Source organism: Podarcis liolepis (genome assembly GCF_965112155.1).
Source record: "Podarcis liolepis genome assembly, chromosome: 13".
NCBI classification, from domain to species: Eukaryota; Metazoa; Chordata; class Lepidosauria; order Squamata; family Lacertidae; genus Podarcis; species Podarcis liolepis.
In genome coordinates, this window is record NC_139573.1 from 33,869,243 (window position 1) to 33,887,156 (window position 17,914).

At 43.9% G+C, this 17,914-nt stretch overlaps 1 long non-coding RNA gene across 1 annotated transcript; it reads left to right on the forward strand.

The window, feature by feature from the left end:
- The first annotated feature begins 1,111 nt into the window (after positions 1-1,111).
- Positions 1,112-17,914, forward strand: LOC310690885. Its single transcript, XR_014518250.1, has 4 exons — positions 1,112-1,537; positions 4,620-4,700; positions 6,194-6,268; positions 17,832-17,914. It is a non-coding gene; the product is annotated as an uncharacterized lncRNA (long non-coding RNA).

Consider the following 17,914-nt stretch of genomic DNA (forward strand, 5'->3'; position numbering starts at 1 on the left):
GTCATATTTAAAAAAGTAAAATTCCTGACACTCACAAACCTCCCCCCCCCCCCCGAGTAATTTTAAGCCTTTGGAGCTGGTTCCACTGCTTTTTGGCAAAATTCCTCCCTGACACCATTTTTACATCCCAAACCCACGACATGTCACATGTTTAGAGTGACTGGGAAGTCATCCAAGAGATACTTCTCTCTCTCTCTCTCTCTCTCTCTCTCTCTCTCTCTGTCTCATAATACTAGAACCCAGGGTTATCCAATGAAGCTGAAAAATGAAAAATTCAGCAGAGAGAAAAGTAAGTACTTCTTCATGTCACACAGGGGTGTGGGACTTCCAGCCAGGCCATTTTCTCCAAATCATGCCCACCTGCCTCACATCCAACATCATCTGTAACATCAGGTATGGGGCCAATAGAAGTGCGGCAGAAAGCAGGATTTAACTTGTGGGGAGTTCAATCCTCCTTGGTTTGGGTGTGCAAAGTTCCCTGCAGGGAGCTCTCTTGTGCACCCAAACTCTGAGGAAAGCAGGATTGAACTCCCCAGACATCAGCTGATGCGTGAGGAGTTCAATCCTGCTTGGTCTCAGTCTCCCTCTCCCTCTCCACCCCCTCCCCCCTCCATGCAGGCCAACTTTTACAGATGAGTGGAACCACTTTCCTGTCAATCATCTGATGAAGGAGATAAAGATCGGGCCCACTTAACCAAAAATGCCCCCATCCCTGGTATAGCACATAGTTAAATTATGCCACAGTGGGACGCGGGTGGCGCTGTGGGTAAAACCTCAGTGCCTAGGACTTGCCAATCGCATGGTCGGCGGTTCGAATCCCCACGGCGGGGTGAGCTCCCGTCGTTCGGTCACAGCGCCTGCCAACCTAGCAGTTCGAAAGCACCCTTAAGTGCAAGTAGATAAATAGGGACCGCTTACCAGCGGGAAGGTAAACGGCGTTCCGTGTGCTGCGCTGGCTCGCCAGATGCAGCTTGTCACGCTGGCCACGTGACCCGGAAGTGTCTGCAGACAGCGCTGGCTCCCGGCCTATAGAGTGAGATGAGCGCACAACCCTAGAGTCTGGCAAGACTAGCCCGTACGGGCAGGGGTACCTTTACCTTTACTTTTAAATTATGCCACAGGAAGTAGTATTGGACATAAACTTGGATGGCTTTAAAGGGGAGGGGTAGATAAGAATTAATGGCTGCTAGTCTTGATAGCTGCATACATTTACCAACAGTATTTGAGGAGAATACTATTGTGCTTATGTCCTGCTTGCAGGCTTTCCCTTGGCATGTGGCTGACCTCTATGAGAACAGGGCGCACCCTTATCATGATTATTCTTCCTCAACTTCCGGGGTTATGCTGTGACTATGAATATAAATTCAGAGCCTGAACTCTTGCCCTTAATTAGACTCCAGTAACCATCAATCCTTTTCCCCCAGAGATTTCAGACCAACCGTCCCCTGTACAGATTTCACACAAGGCCTCTCAAAATATGCATTTTGGAATCCTGCAGAGGGGAAGTGGCAGGGAGTCAATTTGGAGAAAATACATGGTGGGTAGAAAAGAGTTAAGCACCTGTTTTCACCACTCCTTCTCCCCATGTCTGCTCATGCTGAAGTTGCTTTTCCCTGTGCCGGGGGGGGGGGGGATGGGATCAATTTGAGCCTTGCTGAAATTACATATCTACACGGCACTGAGGGCTAGAAACTTTATTTTTTAAAAAAGAAAGATGATATTCTTAGTACATCTGTGTGGAAGCATTGTTTGTTAAATACCTTTAATGGCTGTGGGATGGGAGGGATGGGACAGCATATTCCAAATTACTCTATATATCAAGAGGGGTGGTGGTGTAGTTTCCCCCACTCTGTCACCTTGACCCTGATCTCTCACAAGCAAAGACCAGAGACTGACTCTTCCTGGGACAGCAAGTGTGTTTTCCCCACAACTCCCTCCCTTCCCATCAAAGCTGCTCAGGTAAGCAGCAGGTAGACACGGCACCACTGCACAATAATTGTTCTTTAATTGCTTCTCCTCCCTGCTCAGCCGCCGTGCTCCATAATAATTTCTTTTACTCTCTCCTGTCTGAGTGCGTTGAGGGCTGGCTGAAGATGCTCCGGATAAGGCAACCGGTCTCTTGCGCCGTCCAATTGTTGTCTAAACTATCAATCAAGTGTGGCAGCTCGAGGAAATGTGGAGGGGTGGGGTGGGAAGAAGCGTTCTGCTTGCATAAACAGACCCAGTGCTTTGCTACGCTTTCTCTTTCCTCTCTCCCCCCCCCCAACCCCAACCCCCCACCAGACAAAAAACAAAAAGTGGGGGGAGGGGGAATCTGACAACATGGAGTCCGGCCCATCAATCAAAGCAGCTGGTGGAACAACCTCTCCCTAGTGTTAATAAATACATTTCCCTTCCTTTTATTGGATGCTTGTCCTAATTTGTTTCTCCTCTGGATTTCCTCTCCCCCCCCCTTTCCGAAAGTGAAATGCTTGCCCGTTTTTCCCCTCGCTGCCACCCCCGCCAACTCCCAGCAGCCCTTGAGAAAGCAGATGTTAGGCTGCAGAAACAGAGCCAGGCTGAGGCTGGAGTGGCCCAGTAGGCCTCGGTTGCCATAGCGACTACTGAGACCGCCTGTTGTCAGCGTTGTGCCTCGTCTCGCTGGCTCAGTGATTATCTCCATCTCAGCAGCCCTCGCCATACGGTCTGGGCTATAATCAAATCCCCCCTGTTCATCCCCTCCGGAGAGCCGCACACCAACATCTCTGCCTCCCTCATGCCCCCATGATCAGAATGCATATACGTAGAGCAAGCATTCATTAGGAGGCATTGCTAAGGGCCTCTCTTGAGTTTCCATTTGCAGGGGAAAGGGGCAGGAAGCAAACTGTAGAAGATAAAGCCCATGCATTTAGCTCCGCTTTAACTTCTCGTTTCGTCCAGTTTTGATGCAACAGAATCAAAGTACATGAAAATTGTTCTGCTAGGTCTGTCAGGATCTCTAGTTCTACCTTCTGTTTCCAACACAAGATAGCTGGGTGCCTCTGGTTGCTCATAGCCGTGGTACAAAAAATGGTGGTCTGTTCATGTTGTTTGCCCTTAGCATCTGGTATACAAAGGTAAACTACCTCTTTACACAGAGGTTTTGTTTCCTAGCTTTAAAATCAATACTTCATAGAATGTCCAGCGCTCAGTTTACTGTTGGTATGGCCTTTAGGGGTGGCCACTTAATGCATCAACACTCCCCTCCCGTCCCTAAAAGAAATAGGGCAAAAGCAGCACTTATTCACATATACAATTCACATGTATTGATGCAAATTTAGAAATAATTGCTATAATTATACTCTGTTGATTGGCAACTTTGAGGCCCTTGCTCTCCATTCCTAGTTCTTAGATCAGATAGACCTTCAACCAGAGGACTCATGGAAATGGGGAAGAGTTCTCTGATATCCCTTGAAATAGAGGACTGTGCTGTGTTAAATAGGGTACATGGCCATCCCCTACCATGGAGGTTCAGCATAAATGTAATTTGGCCCTCAACTCAGGGCCACTTGGGGGGGAGGCCAGGACTGGAGGGCCATTTGGCCTGGACCTCAAGCTCAAATGGGCTCACAAATATAGGCACTTTGGGCATTTAATAAGTTTTGCAACTGTCAGACCCTCCAAGTGTTCCTATTTTCCAGGAACAGCCCCAGATTTACAGAAGTCATCCCAGTTTCTGATTTGATCCAGAATGTCCCGCTTTTCTTTAGGATGTCTCTGTTTTCGTCAGAGAAATATTGGAGGATATGAACTGTTTCTATGCATATCAGACCAAAACATAGCACACACTCTCAGCTTAGAGCTGCAAATTTAAGTGAATAAGAGATGTGGTTTGGTAGCAGACATAATTCTCTTTTTGGGGGGACAGGACTGATAGAGATTTTATCATATTAAAGTGTCCAAAATGTTCATTAATGTTCATAAAAATATATTCATTCTGAAGACACAAGATTAGACCATGATGAACGCATCCTCACAGATCAGCTGCTTATGTAAAGAAACAGCTGGCTCTTTTTCTGGTGCCTTGTTTTGTTTTTGTATGTAGCCATGTTTTCTTTTTTATCATGGCTACGGGCTCTAAAGTGGCCTAGTCCGCTCTGGACCTCTGATACGGCCTGCCTCAGATAAATGGAGAAAAACACTGCAGAATTACTACAAGCGATGCCTGAGTTCTAGACAACTTGGAAGAAACATCCTTCCATCCTGGTGTTGCTTATTAACTGCTGCTGGAAATTACAGACCCTCCATGTATCCCTATTTTCCAGGGATAGTCCCGGATTTACAGAAGCTGTCCCAGTTTCTGATTTGATCCCTTAATGTCCCGCCTTTCCTTAGGACGTACCTATTTTCTTTGGAGAAATGCTGGAGGGTATGGAGTTATGCAACCCTTGAGCCAAGGAGACAAGTAACTAAACAACTTTTAGAAGACATCTGAAGGCAGCCCTTTATAGGGAAGTTGTTTAATGTTTAATGCTTTCTTATGTTTTTATATATGTTGGAAGTTGCCCAGGGTGGCTGGGGTAACCCAGTCAGGTGGGTGGGGTATGAGTAATAATAATAATAATAATAATAATAATAATAATAATAATGGCTTTTTTCAGCTGGAACTCACTAGAACTCCGTTCCGCCATCTCTCAGGTGGGTGCCATTGCCATTATAAGAGAACAAGGGAGGCATTCATGGTGAGTTCTGACACCTCTTTTTCTCGAAAAATAGCACTAATAAGAATAATTGAATAGGATGTCCCTATTTTCATTGGAAAAATGTTCGAGGGTATGAAATTAATCAGATTCCTGAATACAGTAAGAGGCTTTCCCTTCATTGTTATTCTCAGGTCCTAAGATATCCTTCTCTGAGAACACATTCTGTTACCCCAAGGTGGCATATAGAATGAAGCCAGGCCGGGCACAGGAAGCTGCTAAGTGATGTTTTAAGGGGCCTGTCAACATGATGTCCCCATCCATGACAGAAGGAGTAGCCGCACCAAGGCCCCCTTTGGTCTCCCACAGACCTGATGGGCCTTTTGTACAGCCTTTTCCAGAGTCCATTGACTGTAGCTCTGTCTTTGTCAGCTTGTCAGACAGAGGTCGAGGAAAGAGTGAAGGACTTGCTCTCAGGGCACAACAGGATAAGATGCAAGGATGAGACGCACATATTGGGTTACAGTGCTGGCAGCAGAAAGGTTCAGCAATGCAGAGATTGCCCTCGGGTTTCTGGCCCCTGCTCCTCTACTGGCTTTGTTCTTTGCATGCTTTTTATATGGGAAGTCTCTTAAGCATTGCTGACAGATGCCTCATTTGAAGTCCCTGCTTAGAGAAGGCCTTTGTGCATCCCACATAAGGAACTTCCAGATAGCAATGACAGAAGCTTTCCCCCATACTCTGTTAATTAAGCACATTTTTCCACTCTAGTTTCTAGAGGGGTACAAGATCCAGTACAGCCCTAGAAATATACAGTGGTGCAGGAAAAATGGTTGCTGCAAGACGAGTTGACCTAGCATGCCTCGAAGTTCTACAATTTACCATTTATTGTTTTTTAATATTTGTACAGCTTTTGCATGCACAGGCATTCTAGTCTCGTGCAGGGACGCCTGTGCTGTCCAAGCAGCAACAGTTGGCCAAACTCACAAGCCTTCCATTTTTCTCCTCTCCTAACCATCATAATTCAGTAGCTGAATGTTCTCTACTATATTAGGTCATGGGAACCAAGGCAGTGAAAACCTGAAGCAAGTCAATCCACCCAACTTGCTGCTGTTCTTAATAAACCCCTGAGCAAACTGATAACTGTTTGTTTTTTTAAAAAAGGTTGAATCCTTACAGATGAAAAAGAAAGCACTCCGCTAATTTTAAAATTGTCTGTAGAATCAGAATTGGATCCTAAGGGTCATCTAGTACAATCTCCTACAGTGCAGGAGTCACAGCTAAAGAATCTCTGACAGATGGTCATTTAACCTTTGTTTTAAAACTTCCAATGAAGGAGAGTCCAGCACCTTCTGAGGTAGCTTCTTCCACCATCAAACAGCTCTTACCACCAGAAAGTTCTTCCTGTATCTTACATTATTCTTGATTACCATTTTCCACCCAGGTTAAGTCTCTCCCCCCACCCCAAGTTACACTACTGGCCTAGTTCTGCAAATTTACTATTTATTTGCTGTATACCACTTTTCTGTTCAGAGAGCATCTGACGGCACCTGCCATCCAAATCAGTAGCCAGTCAAGACTGTGGGTCCCAAAACAGCACAACACCTCCAGTAAGTACAGTGGTACCTCGGGTTAAGTACTTAATTCGTTCCGGAGGTCCGTACTTAACCTGAAACTGTTCTTAACCTGAAGCACCACTTTAGCTAATAGGGCGTCCTGCTGCTGCTGCGCCGCCGGAGCACGATTTCAGTTCTCATCCTGAAGCAAAGTTCTTAACCTGAAGCACTATTTCTGGGTTAGCAGAGTCTGTAACCTGAAGCGTGTATGTAACCTGAAGCATATGTAACCCGAGGTACCACTGTAATGGACTTACTAGCATATGCATTGGGAATCTCATGTGAGCGAACAGGCAGAAAGTGTAGCATATTTCATTTCTATCTACAAACTTGAAAACATAAGAAAAGCCCTACTGGATCTGACAAAGGGTGTATCTTGTCCAGAATCATGTTTCTATTGTGTTTGACCAGCCATTTTCAGAAGACCCTTCAGGGTATGAAGCCAACAGCCTTCCCATGTTGTTTGTGTGGTCAAGGCTGGGTTGCTGCAATGCACTCTAAAAACAAAACCATGCCGATAAAATGGTGCCAACCCAAAAGGTGACAGTGGACATGTCCTGAAATAGCTGTGAGTGTCCTCACCCACCTAATGCATCACTGAGCAAATCAACCTCAACAAATAGGCTGAAGACTAGTGCTAAGGCAAACTACACTTGCAGAGATTGTGCTACTGTTTAGAGTTGCCATATTTAAAGAAGTAAAAATCCGGACAATAAAAGTTGTGGAGCTTTTGGGGGCCACACACTTCCTGGTTCTGTTTGCAAAAACCCAGACATTTGGCTGATTTTTAAACCCCCACCCACCCCAGATGCTAATTTCGCTGTTGCAGTTCTGGAAATGTCTGGGAAAGACTACTACTGGTACATTTTTAAAACATGATTATATTAAAATTGATAAATTATGCAGTTTGAAAAGAGACAGAAGAACTATGGGAGAACCAAGATTAGATGACAGCATCAGATAGGTTCCCCTATCATTGACACACAATTGGTGGGGGTTTCTTTGCATAACAGCGTCTAAGCTGAGTCATTGCAGAAAAGGAACAGTTTGCCTGAGCAATCAGAACTTGGCATTTCAACAGTGGCACCTGCTGAGATCCTCCACCATTCTTAACTTGCCCCAGTTTTTAACAAAGAGATGGTAATTTTTAAAAACAACAGCCGCAACCACATCCCCCTACAATCATGTAGTTTACTAGATGACATTTTTTATATTTGAATCTGCGTGGGTCTTGGGAATATCTATATATATTTGGTATCACTGTACTGTACAACACAGTTGCCAACTTATTTTAGGCAGCCCCTTCTCTGGTCTCTTTAGCAACTGCCATTGCATGACACTGTTTATCTCCGTTCATTGAAAATGTTCACTGGCTGGTTTCTGGAGATCAAGTTGCTGTTAAAAGCACAAGCGCAAGACCAAATCTACCACCACCCACTGGCCAGTTCATCCTACTGCAAGATACCCAGCAATATGTGTTTATAATAAGACCCATTATTATTAATCGTCCTGCTGCAGTATGATTACATTTTTTAAAAAATGTTGTTCTTAAAAATCCCTTTTTCTCCACCTTTTGTTTTGACAAAGCTGGCAGTAGGTATGGGCACATCTGTCAGTTTGGGTTATCTCCGTTTCTCGTTGTGCAAATCTTCAGTTCTCTACATTGTCTCAGCAATCTGCACTTTTAGAAAAATCCTTGTGAAAAATTCATCAGCATTTTAGTGTGAATTTCTCCTAATGTAAGCATGTTTGTATGCAGTTTGGGCCAATGCACAGAGTTTTGCAAGCAGTTATCCCTAATATAATGCATAATTGTATGCTGCTTTCAGGAGTATATGTGTTTGTAAGCTCACTGTCTTCTAAAATATGGATTTTGTACACATTGTTTGGCTGGAGAACCCCACTGCAACATCTGCAGAAGTCTGAGTTTCAAAGGAGAATTGTGTTTTGGTCTGTGTATTGGTTCAAGAAGTGTGAATTGGATAACTTATCATTAAACTGGACACAGAATCAAATCCCCCACAATCACCATCCTTGGCTGCCAGGGCCTGTTACTAGGCTCTTTCACAGATCCCATTCATTTCTATCAGAATTGCACAGGAGAACTTTCCAGCAGATGTCCAACTAGATGTGTCATAATTGTGCAAAGTGCTTCCCCGCCTTTTTCGTTTAAAGTAAATAGCAGCCACAAAGAGCCCCGTCCCACACTGGAAATGTAGTGGATTTAACCCTTTGCTCCTTCATGATCTGAATCCAAACCCCCCACCCCCTTTGCAGATACTAAAGTTCCAAAGAAAATATTGGGAGAGAAGCTCCTTTTCATTGTGAGTGTTTTGTGAGTGTTTTGGGGGTAGGGAAGCTCAGTCCAAAAGCAGCTGTCTTCGAGCGCCCTCTCCTGGTGAAAACCATCAAACTCCTGGAGTTGCGGCTGCATTTTATCCCCCAGCCCACCCATTGGGGAAACACTAAACTTGGAATATAAACCAGGACTCAGCTCTGGAATATGTGGATTTAAATGGAAGAAGAAGGTGCTATTAAGTGGCTGTAGATGTGGCTGTCAACTTGCCCCTGGCCTGGCCCTCCTCCTAAAATTTAGCAGGGAGACCTATATCCCACCTCTTACCTCCCATGCCAGTCAAAACTCCCCTTGTGTAATTTCTGTATGACAGTCTACTGTTAAGGGAAAGGCTAGGAACACAGCTGGGGGTTGGGGGGGGATGGGGCAGCCCTATATGCATAATCCAGCTGAAAGCAGAGCACAGCTCTTTTGATGCAACTGGAAGTTGTTTGTGTTTTGTAGGTTGCAGATTTGGCACATGTGACTGCTGAGTCCCCTTGCTCTGCTGTAATTAGGTCTGAAAGAAGCATTCTATTGTAAGCACTATACCGTATTTTTCATTCTATAAGACGCACCAGACCACAAGACGCACCTAGTTTTTGGAGGAGGAAAACAAGAAAAAAAATATTCTGAATCTCAGAAGCCAGAACAGCAAGAGGGATCGCTACGCAGTGAAAGCAGCAATCCCTCTTGCTGTTCTGGCTTCTGGGATAGCTGTGCAGCCTGCATTCGCTCCTTGAAGATGCACACACATTTCCCCTTACTTTTTAGGAGGGAAAAAGTGAGTCTTATAGAGCAAAAAATACGGTAATAGGTTGCTTTGTGTGTTTAGTTGTGTGGGGAGGTGTCGAGCCTGCAGACCCAAAAAAGCTAGCAACTCTCACCTCACTTTTCCATCTGCTGAGAAGGTTTTCCTATTGTTTCAAAAATGTGCTGAACCTGTTTGATCAGAGGTGACAATGGGAACGAAGAAATGTCTTCCTCACACCATTGGAAGTTAAAGGAATTATCTTAAGCTGAAGTTAGACAATAGTTTGAAAGGAAGTTGAAAGTGGTTTGAGACACATTTCACTTACTGTTCCCTTTGATCAATCAGGTTTAGGTTTTTGAAATACAAAAACCTGCCAAACCTCTTTACTGGAGGCAGAAGGGGAGTGAATGTGCACAGCACAAGTAGCACCTTTCAAGATTTCATTGATGCTCTAAAAACGAACAAACCTTGTCTTAATCAGCAATCATCACGATCACCATCTTTTATATAGATGTTGAAGTGCTCAAAGTCCTTCACGCACTGCAACTGATGTTTACGTCTCGGTAATTAGGGTTAAAAGCTCTGAGCAGGCCCAGTTATCAGTACTTCTTACAGTGTTAAACTAACCTTCACTTTCATGTGGACTGCAGGAAATACCTTATCCCTTGCTTTGCGCAGACCTAGAATAGCAGATCTGACTGCAGAAACCTGTTTCTGCAGAGGTTTTCTGGGTTTTCAGGATTGGAGTGTGCATTTTAACAATGACTGGGAAACAAAAGAGATTTTGAGCGATAGGGGGAAATCCATAGGAAGAGATCACTGGGGATGAGAACTGGTGAAGGCTAATTTGCTTTGCACAGATATAGGAGACAAGAAGGGGGCAAGAGGGCACCCCCCCGTATTCTTTGGAGAACTCAGTCCACTGATATAATACCATTTATGTTTCCTCGTCTTGTGAACAAGCATTTGAAACTGGGGAGAGGGAGGAAGGGGAACCCACTGATGAGGCTCTTGGTTTCCTCAAGGGACTGAACTGCTTAATTAATCATAAAGTCCTCCTTCAGCAGGAGCAGCCCAGCTGTGATGCTAGCCAATCCTTGAGAAGGCTATCCATCACTGTCAATACTAAGGACCAATCCGTGAGAAGGTGCCCTGTTGACTGTCAGCCAATGGCATAGGCTTGTGTTCCGGATAGAAACTATAAAACCAGAGGCTGATGAGAATTAATTCTCCGTTATTTGATTCTCCTGTTCCTGGAACTGCTAAAACGAACAAAGTTTATGTTCAGATTTTGTTTATTGGTTTGCTTTAAAAACCACCAATAAACATATATACTTTCTCATTCAGATTCTTAGATTTCATGCCTGCAAGTAGGTACTGGGAAATCAGAAGACTTCAGAATCTGAATTTTAAATTTTGTCAGATATGTGCCTCGCTGTTATTTATTTTTATGTCGTGATGATGATGATTTGTCTTGAGAATCTTTTGATAAAAGGGCAGTATATACATATAAACATATGTCTATATTCTCAAATGTTATGTGTTTTAAAGAGAACTAAACTATATACGATCTGCAATTCAAATTTTAATAGGAGGGAGTGCTGTTGAGTCTCATAGGGAAATCAGTTGTGAGATTTCCCCCCCCCCCTAAAAATTGCTACAGCCTAATATTTAGGGATTTGTTTATTTTTTAAAGTTGATTAAAAATGCAGGGTTTTCTGCCTCAAAATTCAAAACAGCCTTCTAAAGGATAAAAGCAAAATTTAAAATATCTCCATTGATAAAATTAAACAGTTTAATATAATCTCAGAAGCCAGGTGTTTGACTTGAAGTTTGGAAAATATGGTTCTAGGGGATTTCAGCTGATTAAATTTAGGTGGGGTGTGGATTTCAAATATAATTCCAAGTTTTCGGATACAAGGTTCAACAGAGAGACAGAGAGTGAAGGAGCCCCTCCCCCAACACAGCTCAGTTCTATCTTACTACAAAAGAGGTTGCAGAGGAAATAAATGTGTGGTGCTTTTCCTTATCTTCCGGGTGAGGAAGAAAGTTTAACTATTTAGTTTCAAAATGAACAATAAGGCAATACCTTTACTAGGCCATCCAAGATGTCACAAAATAGTGTGCAAGTGTTCAAGTTATCCAGAAATCATAATTAGGTTAGATTGCAAATCGTGTGTGTGTAAGTTGGCTGATATTGAAGCCATACAGAAAGCTTTTAGGTAGCCTTAACATGGCAGGATGTAGCAGAAATGCAAATGATGCTCTAATAGGTGCTATATAGATTGTAGGTTGTACCAAGATCTCCTGAAATGGAGAAACATGGCACTGATTGATCATTCTTTTTTTTTAAAAAAAAAAGATTAATCAATCTGTCATCCAATATTTGGTAGTTGTGATGTGATGATTTAATTAGTGAGGGTGCTGTGCATTTTGAGGGGGGTGCATGCCTATTGTACAGATTTTTTAAAATTGGATTGAAGTTGTAGTAAGGAACCAGTAGTTTTTGTAAATCACAGTATAAATGTCAGAAATGGAAGCTTGTCAGCATTCCTCAGTGAATCCTGTAAATGCCTCTTCTAGTAATTGTCTAGCAATTATTTTTCCACTGAATTCTGACAGTCTCAACAATCTCACTTTTTTTTTTTACATTCACACAGTTAAATATGTTTGACAGCAGTAACTTGTAATTGCCAAAATCAGCCACTGTGGGTCGCTGTTTCAGTACTAAGGTTGGCATCTGGCTGGGGGAGTACCAATTAAAACTGTTTATTTGATGAAGGTAGGAATGTTGGGTTGATGGAAAGATGCTTTATTCTTCTGGCCTCTTATGTGGGCATGAGTTTCCGAAAGAGTTTGTCCAGAACTGAAATATATTTTTGTGAGTTTTTCACTGCATATTATACACTATCTGCTGCAGAGTCCAGAATTAACTACCACATGCTCTTTTGAGACTCATGACTGCAACACACTATGGAGTCCTAAATTTGTGGAGTGGGAGAGTAATTAAAAAAAAACAAAAACATTTTATTGAGGGGGGAAATACATGAACAAAGACATACAGATACCACAAATAATCTTATTGAGAAGGTACAGTCATACCTTGGGTTTCGAACAGCTTAGTTCTCAAACGTTTTGGCTGCCAAACGCCACAAACCCAGAAGTGACTGTTCCAGTTTGCGAACTATTTTTTGAAGCCAAACGTCCGATGGAGCTTCCTGCAGCCAATCAGAAGCCATGCCTTGGTTTCCGAATGTTTTGGAAGTCAAACAGATTTCCGGAATGGATTCTGTTCGACTTCCAAAGTACGACTGTATTTCTTTTATCTCAGATTTGTAATAAATTGAGGTGGCCTTGCAGTGGGCAGGCAATCTGGGGCTGTGGGTGACCCAATTAAATTAATGAGCTTATGTTAGTTGTGCCCATTAACTAGTGTTGACTACCACCCTGTTTTTCTACTAGTGGCAAGGGTCATTTTTATTGCAGGTACATATCGGCTGTCAGAGGTTCTTAAGGTGTTGCTAAATACTTAAAAGACTTGAGTCATAACATTTGCATGTGCTAATTTACATGTACAGATACGAATTTAGGCAGAGGGTGGTTGTGGGGGGTGGGGAGCAAACTCTGACTCTTCTCAGGGTATATTCTGATCCATGGAGTGCCAACAGTATTTTCTGGACCCAATATGTGGTATAGTGTACTTTGCAATGTGCCCAACTGCCCTGTAAGCAGGGGGTTTGAATTGTTGAAAAGGGAAGGGTCAGCACAAAAGACCCAGGACTCGGATAACCAATCTGGTTCTCTCTACAGCAGGCATAGGCAAACTCGGCCCTCCAGATGTTTCTGGCCTACAACTTCCATGATCCCTAGCTAGCAGGACCAGTGATGAGGTATGATGGGAATTCTAGTCCCAAAACATCTGGAAGGCTGAGTTTGCCTATGCCTGCTCTACAGCATGAGGACCCCCTTCCCAGTGCTTAATGTCTAAAAGAAGAGAGTGGGAGTCAGGGCTGGATTTAGGTTTGATGACGCCCTAAGCTACTGAAGGTAATGGGTCCCTTTATATGTCCAGCTGTCCTTTGTCAACAACATTTTATGAGAGAGAGAGAGAGAGACAGACTATATATATTTCTATATATAGGCACCCTATAGACATGAGCAAACCAGTGATATTTTAGGGAGCAGGCTAGCAGACAGGACCCATTACACATAGGAGCCTACACAACACAAAACACTGTTGCTGTATGTAGGTTTTATTTTATTTGTTTTTTATATATTTTGGAAATGTACATCCAGATTTATTTATTTTTTAATTTTTTGGGGGGCCCCCAAGAGAGTGAGGCCCTAAGCTATAGCTTGTTTAGCTTATACGTAAATCCAGCACTGGTGGGAGTGTGTGTGTGTGTGTGTGTGTGTGTGTGTGTGTGTAGCCTAATGATGCACAATCATAGGATGTATTGTGTGGCAGCACCCAGGTATCTTTATTCCTAGATATGAGTGGTAGCTGTTTGTGGCTGCTACTGAATGATGCTGTGAGAATGCACTCTGCACATGCTTAACTGCACTCATGATGACTACTTTGCACATTCTAAGGCCTAATCCTGGAGCTGAAAGAGGCCCTAGCTCAAATCCAGCTTCACTCACATAGTTTACCCCACAACCTTCTTTAGCCATTGCTTCACACTCACTATCAAAGCATCAATAGTACCCATGCACCTAACATTCTGCATTCTTTCCCCCCATGAACATTGCTACTAATGAGCAAAATTAGAGGAATTCTCAGTGTACTCCTATACATTGTTAGTGAAAAGTAAGGCCCATTAAGTTCAGTGGGGCAAGGACTTACTCCCAGGTAAGCGAGTGTGTAGGATTGCCATTTCAAAAGCTCTATGCCAGGATGCTATCTGCTAGCCACAGGGGAAATGGTGAGTGTCAAACGACCTCAAGGCTGAAGTTGATGCTTATTCAAAGCAGAGGTGCAAGGTCCTGTGCATGAAATGTAACAAGCAAAGGATAAATAATGAACTGACATTTGCACTTAGCCTTGGCCACCTGCCTCCACCTGGAGATTGTCCTCTATGAGATGCCCTAGCAACGTGTCCTGCACAAAGGTTCATTTTTCCAACATCAGGAACTAGATTTGAGTGTTGTGACATGCTGTTCTGCACTAGCTGAATAATAAGAAGCAAGTGCAAGTGACCTGCAGGGGAAATATTCTGAGGTTTTAAAAATTATTATTTTAAAGAAGAACAGCTTTTCTTTTACGGTAGATTCAGATATTCAAAAGTGAATTATAACATGCACAACAAAGCTAAGCTGCTCTGAGCATAGCTGTCAACTCCCCCCCCCCCTTTTTAAGGGAAAATCCTATTCGGAATAAGGGAATTTCCCTTTTAAAAAAAGGGAAACATTGACAGCTATGGCTCTGAGTCTGGTCAATGTGGCTGGATGAGAGACTGCCTGGAGAACCATAAACATTGCCTTGAATTCCATGGAATAAAGGCAGACTGTTGTGAGGAGTTTCTATCAGATTTCTGTTGCAAGGGGTCTGAGTGTGGGTTGTCCTGAGGCAATACCTAGGGAAACTTCTTAGGCTTCGTGGTTTTTGGTTTAAGCATAGTTTGTTAACCAGTAATGTTCAGGTGATGTGCCTCCACAGGAGCTAAGATGGTCCAAGAAGGCTAAGTGGCGGTTGACTCATCCTTATCCCACCCACAGCCAGAGGGAAGTGTAAACTAGCTTTGTATATTAAAGGAAAGCCACAACTGAGAAAGAGGCTGAGGGGGACACAGCTGGGTTTCTGTTCTGTAAGTGTCTTAGGGTGCTAGCATGGGCATAGCCAGGGTGGGCAGGGGGCAGCTGCCCCCCTAAATCAATCAAAATCAATACAAATCTGCGGTTCTGACCCCCCCCACAAAAGCCTGTCCCCACTAACAAAAATCCTAGCTATGCCCATGGGTGCTGGCTGTCTCCCTAGATATCTGATGGAAGTCAGTGTGGTGCAGTGGTAAGAATGTTGGACTAAGAAAACCAGGGTTCAAATTCCCACTCAGTCATGAAATTCACCGGGATAACATTGGGCCTATTTGCATCTCTCAGTGTGCCTACTGCCAAGACTTGGTGCACATGCCAAAGTGGTGCATTTACGTATGTGCCAGTACGCTGGTGGATGTTGCCCATCTTGTGCCAGCAGCAGACATCTGCATACCCATCGCTGCTGATCCAAGGAGTGGGAAGTGTTAGGAAGCTGCCTCTCTGTGTCAGATCGATATCTAGCTGAATATTGCCTGCACTGAACTGGCAGCAGCTCTTGGAGGTTTCAGGCAAGGGACATTCCTAGCCCTACCTGGATATGTTGGGGGTTGTACCTGGGCCTTTCTGCATGCTCTACCACTGAGTTTCAGCCCATCCTAAAGTGTTGCTGCACAAGAGGCCAGCACAGTTATGAGCCAAGATGAGGCTTGCAGCTTAGATGCTCTCTGCCCATGGAGGCAAAGAGATCTGATCCACAAGGCACAATTCCTTCAGGAAGCCCTGTTGAAATAGATGGGAGCTGTGCGAAAGACTTCTCTTCATTTCTGTGAGGCTTCTACCAGAGGACATCTTAGTAATTGGTAACTGTACCCAAGGAAGAAGAGGGGCCTTTTAGATTTCTTATGCCAGTCCTTAGCTGGGCCTGTTCTGTACTCCTTCTGCCTTGGCTGGATTAGAGCCCAAGTGTTTTCTCTGACGTTTTCTTAGAAGCAAGCTACAGATTACTGCTGCAGATCTGACAAGCTTCCAGCATTGTTCCTGGCCTGGTGAGCTAAACCTAATGGAATCCCCTCTTCAAGGTGAGGGAGCCCTGTCCTCATTTGCATTTGGTTCCCCTAGTGATGAGGGGGAGCCCTCACAGCTGCAGTCTGTGGAAAGTGAGCTTGGGCTTGCTGCCTGCTGCTCGCTGCTATTATGATTTTTTAAGATTTTTTTATTTAGGGAGCTGTATCCAGCTCTTCATGGCAAAAAAAAAAAAAAGCCTTTACAAAGTGGCTGATAACACCTGCATTTCGTATCTGGTAATCATAGAATTGTAGAGTTGGAAAGGACCATGTGGGTTATCTAATCCAACCCCCTGCAATACAGGAATACAGGGCTCAAACCCACAACCCTGAGATTAAGAGCCTCTGAGTATTGAACTATAAATTTCAGCTTTCTGGTCTTCTAGGGAATCACCCCGCTACCAATTATGTGGAAGAAAACGGGACAGGGGATAGAAAGCCTGACCAATACGTTTTTTCTAAGGCCAGTACCAAAGACAGGGAATCCCATCTCACTGCTCAACAGTTTACGCAGTGTTTTCCTTCCTCATATAGCACCATGCATGATCATATTATAAGCAGCAGTGACAGGTGTCTGGTACCTATCTCAATGTTTAAAACCCTTTGGTTAATTCCCTGAAAGAGAAGGCCAAAACCTGCTTGGATGCCATTATCCCTGACATGGGAGCACTAAGCCCTTCATCTCAGATGTGCAGAAACCAGCTAAGGTTTCTTGGAGGTGAGGGAAATGCACTCTGCACGTGCTCAGATACACTCTGCTATTGACATGCTCCATTAATACGTGTGCAACAGACAACCTCCTAAGACAGCAGCATAAAAGCATCCCAGTTCAGAACAGGAAAGATAAAACACTTGGCAGTGAAAACCCAAATCCAGGGACATAACACATCCTGAACGCAGCTGAGAAGGAACTTCTGAAACCGTTGGGAGTTTGTGTGGATCAAATGTGAAACGACGTGACCAATGTTCGCCAGTAGGTGGCGATGCAGGACCACAAATCGGCTTCCTGATCCCAGGGACAAATTTGTGTTAGTGGAAGAAGCAGCAGGCCAGGAGAGGGTGCTAAGGACCTTTGCTTTCCATAGGATAAATTTCATACAGCTGAATCGGGGGAACCTTGTCTGTCACTCAGAATGCCATTGCACACCAAGGGCAATGGGGGAGGATCGTGATTGGACCCCAGCAAGCTATTGTAAATACGGTTTGCACCACCATGGCTTCACCAACCACAGTTGCACCAGCTCATTCCTTTCCTGCCTTTTCTGATGCTGTTTACCCCAACTTTGTTTTTTCGCCCTCTCTTAATCCTAATATATCCTTCCCATCCTGTTTTCTTCCTTCTTAGCAGTGGTGCTGTCAGTGTAGCACTTGGGAACAGAAGCCCAGGGCCCGACCAAGCAGAAAGAACAGGCCAGGCTGTGAAACAGTACACATTAAAAGAGCCTCTGCCCTGTAAGACCATTAAGTCCATTGTCTAAAATTACCGTAGAAAGCAACTCTGTATACAACTCTGCTTTCTAGCATGATGCACAATTCCTCTTGAAAGAAGCTGTAATCAAATTCGCCTTTTTTTTAATGCTTCAAAAGTTTAATTTAGTTGTAGAAGAGCATATAAATCAGAGCAGCGATTCTCTAACTTTCTGCCCTCAGGATCCACTTGAGAGGACTGGAATTTGCTGGGGCCTGTCAGTCACAAAATAGTGTTAGATGGAGGTAGATGGCTTTTACCGACT